The sequence below is a fragment of the Alligator sinensis genome, unplaced genomic scaffold (genome assembly GCF_000455745.1).
Source record: "Alligator sinensis unplaced genomic scaffold, ASM45574v1 scaffold240_1, whole genome shotgun sequence".
NCBI classification, from domain to species: domain Eukaryota; kingdom Metazoa; phylum Chordata; order Crocodylia; family Alligatoridae; genus Alligator; species Alligator sinensis.
Window position 1 is genome coordinate 186,535 of NW_005841902.1, and position 7,031 is coordinate 193,565.

Consider the following 7,031-nt stretch of genomic DNA (forward strand, 5'->3'; position numbering starts at 1 on the left):
GCAAGAAAATAATCAGAAAGCAAGATGAACAGAAGCTAGAGACCTTTAGACACGTGGGAGTCAGAAAAGAGATAGGAAGCTGGGTAGTCTTATGCTCAGGATCGCCCCACACAGCTCCAAGCAAGCCTTGTCCGGTGCATCCAAAATGGAAGGAAGGAAGAAAGGGCTGCTGAAGGAATCAGTGGTACAGCACAGGGCATGGAAGAGGACCTGTCAGACTGAGTAGCTTGCTGTTGATCCCCCATGCCACAGGCCAGATCCAGTCATGTTAGAGGTCACAGAATGAGCACCACTGGTCTAACATCCTTCTGTCACCCTGAACATTCATGTGTTTTCTTAACTCCTTTTGAAATATTAGTACTCATTTCAGAAAATTTCCACAACTGAATTTTACAATAGGCACCTTGCTACGTTTCAAACAAGGAGTTTCCTGTATGACAATATTATTGTTAACAGTACTGGTGAGCATAATTCCCCATACGCTGCTTTGACAATTTAGCCCATAAAGTTAGACAATTCTCGTTTTACATTCTGACAGTTACAGGTTGTATGAATCATGTAAGAATAAGAATGAAACCAAATCACCAGTGATGACAGACTATTAAAAAGAAAGCAGAGATGCTAGAAAAGAATCTCTTTGATGACAAGCACTGAAATAAATTTCAAACAATGCATTAATGTAACATTTTCACTAAATATAAAATTACAACCCATTATCTGTACATATTCTGAGTAAGGGCACCTGATGCCCAAAAGCTTGTCCAACAGCTCTCCCAACTACACAGTTGATCCAATAAAAAAGCACCAAAAATCCTTGCTTTTCAGACATTTCCTAGACCATCACAGCTATATCACTCCAGCCCTACTGTGCACACACATATACATGTAATAAGAATTTACAGTTTTTAAATGAAACCAGAGATGGTGTGTATGTATGTGACACCCATGCACACACACATATACATAAATATGTACACACACACACACACCTCTCTCATTTCATTCATAAACACTGCAAATTACTTAGAATGAAGGAGAAAAGATTGCTTCATGGGAAACCAAATCAAGTTTATTTTCTCTCTTTTCATGTGTATAAACAACCAGGAGCTGAGGGGAAGATTTTAGACTCACAAGAAATATAGAAACTACATTAATGAAGTTTGGAAAGAAGATCATTTCAGCTGATCATAGTTGAAGTTGGAATCGTATCCCTGAAGCAATTTCTATTACATATTTACTTATTATGAAAATTTCAAAATTTTGAATACTTTTATAGTCTTACTATTCAATTCTTGGTTAAACAGTGGACATCTTAAAATCAATTGCATCAGGGTATCGGTATTCATAAAATTCCTTTGCACTTTCCTGGGAATCTTTCTCTTCCTCAAAAGTATAATACTAGGGTTCCCAGCTTCCTCTAACTTCAAATTTGTCTTGTACATTTGCTGTCACAATGAGGTACAGCTTTCATTTAATTGAATGAATTGAAGAGAATTAAGTGGCATAAGAGACTGGTATTCTGTTGCTAAAACATCCAACTGTTGATAGTTTTTATTAAGATTTTTTTTTTCTAGTTCAAAACTATGGCAGTTCAGCTTCTTCATTTGAGCTGCTATGATGCTGATTCAGGATTTCATTTCAAGGATCTACATAGTGCAAGGTTTTTCTTAGAAAATAAAACTCCGGTTTCTGCACAGAGCTCATATTATTTGAAAGTGGGACAGAGATTACAAAAGATGGGTGCATCTACATGCAAATGAATGCGACAATTATTCCATAATAACTTAATGCACCATAATCAGTGCTACTACTACAACCTGCTACAAGTGAATGCCTGTGTGATGCTTAATGCCCATTGGACTAATCTGCTGTGCATTAGCATGGTTTTTGCCAGCCAGCCACACTAATGCTCAATAGAATTAGTCCAATGAGCATTAAGCATCTTGTGTAAATGTGCCCACGGTATTTAACAGTTCTGACTTTATGTCCTAAAAAGAGGTACTTAACCATGTTAATCTGAAGTCAGGCAGAAAGCCAGACAAGGTGGCACATTAAAGACTAATTGGTTCAGACAGGCATAAGCTTTTGTAGGTGACAGCTTTTGGTAGGCAATTGACAAAGTAGGCCATCATCTGTGAAAGTTTATAATTCCCTGAACCAGTTCGTCTCTAAGGGCATCTATACATGTACATTCAGGCTGCTCCAATGCACTATAATTACAATGCATTGTAGCAGACTGCTTGATTAATCAAGTCTGCTAGAGCCTGGTAACTACCACTCTCCAAAAGACTCCAGCAACACATGTATCAGCATCCCCGTGTTTAAAAATGGCAGCAAGGGTGCTTTAACTAAAGCTCATTTGGAGACCTTTAGTTAATGTGCCCCCAATGCCATTTTTCAGCACAGGGATGCTGATGTACATGATGTTCCAGGCACTTTAATTAGAGCAGCTCTCAGAGCTGTTCTAAGTAAAGTGCCCCTCCCCTCACCTCCCAGACTACATGTATAAATGCCCTAAAATGCCATTTTATACTGCCTTCTACTTTATGTCTTGAAAGATAGCATCCAATTTGAGTGCAAAATATATTTCTCTGGAAATGCGTATTTGAGCCAACCAATTTATAATTGTTGAATTCATCAAAATGTTTCAGACAAAAAACCCTAAAGATATATTTAACAATCAACATTTACTTTTGACATTTAAAATGAAATTTTCCAATACAAGAAAGTTGAAAGTTCCAATTAAAGAAAGTTCCAAAGTTAGAAAGAAAACACCAAAATGAAACATTTGCTTTGTATAAAAAAAAAAAAAAATAAAAAAAAAAAGATTCGACTAAAACAATTAATCCTCTCATTTCAATTTTGGTAGGAAAACTGGAAAAAAAAATATCATTTTGGATTGACCCAAAGTATGTTAATTGCATACCACTTGCAAAAATTTCTCCCAGAAATCTCTCTCATGATTTGCAGAGCCACTATTTCCATTGTTTTATACAAAATAAGTGGATTTATGATTGTTTTTCTTGGCTCTTTTTCAGACTCTTTGGAATATCAGATTCATATTCTGCTTACAAACAAAGCTGTTAAATAAAGTTGCAATCAAGCTTTCCACTTAACAGCGTATTTTCTGCTTCTTCAGTATAATGGGCTTGCAATGCAAATACTTGTCTGACAAGATAAATACTACTAAGTATTTTCATTAGGATTTCCCTGATTTCTTTTTTCTTTGGTATACTGATAACTAACATGTTACCAATATTCATTGTGGTCTTTTATGCCTCTAGGTGACATGAAGAAGCTTGGTGCCTTTCAAATCTGTCTTGAGCCTTTTGCCAATTTACAAACCATGTGAAAGTTTCATCTGTGCACTTAGTCAAAGGTATTTTTCACCTTAAAGCTGTAGAGCTGTAGATATAAAGTACTATGTCACCAGTTTTGAAATAATGGAGCCCTCAAAAATCATCAAAGCAAACTAAAAAAAAAATCACCTTGTTTTCCAGAGTTATATCAATGGAAGGGCTTACTTTGTGGTTGATGAGATTTCTCAGAAATGCTCAGTGCCAAGCAACTAGCATTTGGGTCCACTTGTAGGCAACACCAAAGACAGTCACTACTACTACACTCTTATCCTACCCACTAAGAAAGTGTTTGCAGTCTTGATTCACTTTTCTTTCAGTCTTTTATAATTGATTAACTGTGTTTGGAGAGATTTAATTTTAACATCAAACATTTAATTCTAGCACCCAAACTTTACTCATGCAGTCATTACTCATGGAGAAGCATGGCAAGATTAAACACAGAGTTTTCTTTGGCAAATATTTAGCTGGCCTCAATCTCCAGCAAGCTTGAGTGAGCAGTGGGAGCAAAACCCAGGAACACCTCACTGTCGTACTTCCAGGTTGGAAGCATATTCATGGGGGGAGGCAGAGGAGTGTGCTCAGAGCCAGCATGTGACATTGGCAGGAGGTATACATGTCATTGGTGACATTTTTTATATATTGAGATTACACTCCTTGTTAAATGTCAGAGAAGGTGTAAAGGGAATAGGCTATAGCTAATCTATTGGTCACTATAAAAAAAAAATGTTTTGCATGCATAATTTTGGGGGTTTCTCTGTCACTCAGAGACTCAGAAAGGGAACACTATAAATAAAATAATGAAAATTAAAAAATTGGTCTCCTTAGAGGGAGAAGTCCTTGTGCTCAGAAAGATAGAAATAGATAACTAGTCTTTATGTAAAGAAAAAAGAAACAGCATGCTGGGCATTCTGGGCATGCTGGGCTGTAAAAATAAGTGGGGAGGGAAGAGGAGGAAAAGGCTTGTTGCTGACTATTTCCCAGCCAGGCAAGACATAAACAGAATTGGCTGCAGGATAGACTTTCAAGCAGCCATAGCTTTCAATCCAGTAGAGAAAAGACTTCAAGCAAGCAAGACCATCATAGAATTGTACCTCTTCTGGACTGAAGAGGAACATAATAATGATATCTGACAGCTAGTATTTTATCATTTTTATCCATATCCCCATTCCAACACTCTCCCAAAACATAGCTGCCTATATGCTTATATATTAATAAGATTATTAAATAATATCTATTAAGAATACCATTTGGTTGTTGGCACTTTTAGCAGAGAGAGTCAGGCTAAAAAAAGGAACTCTATTTAATCTTAATTTAACATTTTCTATATCTTAAAGGGCAAATATTTAATGCTGCCTAAATATTATGCATATTATAGGGAAAAATAAATGTATGACATTCATGTTCACATCTTAATTCTATATATAACTCTCACATATTTTCTACCTTTTCTATTCCTTCAGATTATATACATAAAAATACTGCAATCTGTATTGAAAATTTCATATTTTCTTTTAATTTCCATAAAATGACAGATTCAGCTATGATAATAATTCCTATATGAAGCTTAGACCTGGTTAAATTATTTATTGTAAGTTATTTAGTCACTGAACGCAGTCATTTTCAGAAACATTATATTTTATATAATTTCGTTCCTCATTCAGAATAATTTAATGAAGAAATCTTTCTATGAACAAAAATAAGTGAGCCCAAATTATGCAACCTTGTGCTACTACAGATAGTGGGTAATTTCATGAGATATCTGGTTCAGAGTCACTGGGTTGGGAATATATCCAATGCAAATCAGCTTCCCCTTGTAGTGCTTACATGAAAAAGATAATGCATTCCTGGCTGCAAAGTCTCCTAACCTCTACTGGTGTCATCTAAAGAAGGAAGCCTTGGTGCAGAGTCATACCAAACAATGAAGAGAGGGTAAATAGATGTGACCACTGTTAATTCAAAATACAATGCTGAAGCCACAGAACCTATATATATATATATATATAACTGTAAGCAATCGTGCCATTCACCAGAGTTCCTGGTGCATGCCGGTCTATTGGATGTTGCCATTGTCCGCAGGAAGGATCCGTTGATCTTCCCCTTTTGAGGCTCCGCCTCCCCTACACCTCACGAATGCCAACCAATGATGTCAAATCTCGGTCTTCTGGGCTTGGTCATGGTGTTGGTACACGTCTTCGCCATTTGAAATGGTATACCACATACGGTTCGCCTCACTCGGCTCTTGCCTCTGTGGGGCTGATCTAGCGTCTACCTGGCCCTGGGTTACCTTGCCCCCTGGTGCTGATTTCAATTCTCTTTGCTTGTCATCACTGTGGTGTGGACAGCTGTCTCTCCTTCTCTCCGCAGGTTCCTGGTAAGCCCAACCTGTCTAGGAGATGTCAGGAATCCACTAATCTGCCTCTATTCCAGGCTTGCAATATTTCTCAAAATCCCCTCTTGGGGCTGCCACTGCTTTCCCTCTGTGGGGCACAGCTTTGTGCTGTGCTGCTGAGTGGCCACAGGGGAGCCCACTTCCGGTCCCCTGAGCTTTCTGTCTAGTGGGGTTTTTATCCCCGGTTCCGCAGACCGGCCAGAGAATTGGCACCAGCATGAAGCCATAAAGCATGACCATGCCAACATGGGAGCGAATCCTGGCTCCTCCCAGATCAGCTGGGTTTTGGTTTTGTTTTTTGTTTTTTTTTGCGGGGGGGGGGGGGGGGAGACCCGCTGTCTCTTTTTTGGGGGGGGGGGGGGGGGGGTTCCCTGCCATGGTCCTTTCTCCGGCCATGACTCCACACCTGCAGCTCCTTTGGCTTGGCACAGTCTCACACCGGCTCCACTCCTGTTCCATCCCAGGTGAGTTCCCCTCTGGGGTTCTATTTTTGTAACAATAACCTACACACACACACACACATGAGAGAGAGAGAGAGAGAGAGAGAGAGAGAGAGAGAGAGAGAGAGAGAGAGGTTCTGTGGCTTCAGCATATATAAATATTTATTTATTTATTTCCCATGGAAGAGGTAAATTCTGTAATCCTTCAGTCAATGCTAAGGCCCCCATCAACTACAATGATGTAGGTTCAGGCACTATTTGACTTGCTTTAATCATTTCTCATCTACTGGAGGACCCTGAGTCATCTTCTAGTGCACTTAACTAGATAAAGCAGAAAATGATTTATTTTATCACACAGTTGTTGAAAAAGAACCTTTGATTCTAGTTATAAAACAATCTCCAAGTCCGTAACTTTTTCCTTGTATATTTTTTATTTTCTTTCTAACCAGGTGAAAATGTTTAGTCTTCCCATTTATATTCTAGAAAGCCCTCCATGCAATTTCTTGGATCTTTCTGATAATAATTAAATACATTCCAGATGAATCTTCGTCATTTGCCATTGTTGCTGTTGCTTACTGTTTCCCCCTACTTCTTTTTCTTGTATTTTGACATATCATTTGGAGCTCATGCCTGACAGCTCTTTTGTGCAAGCATGCTACATTATATATCATTTCCTTTCTTGAAGATGTAATGTAAAATTTCTCTACTTCCAGATATACTTTTTCACGTAGGGTTAGAAACATTTGTCATCTACTGGACGATAATATATGGTACACGCGCTTCTTAAATCATTTGTCTTAAAACCACTTATTTCATCCTTATTTTGCTTCCTTTCATTTTTCA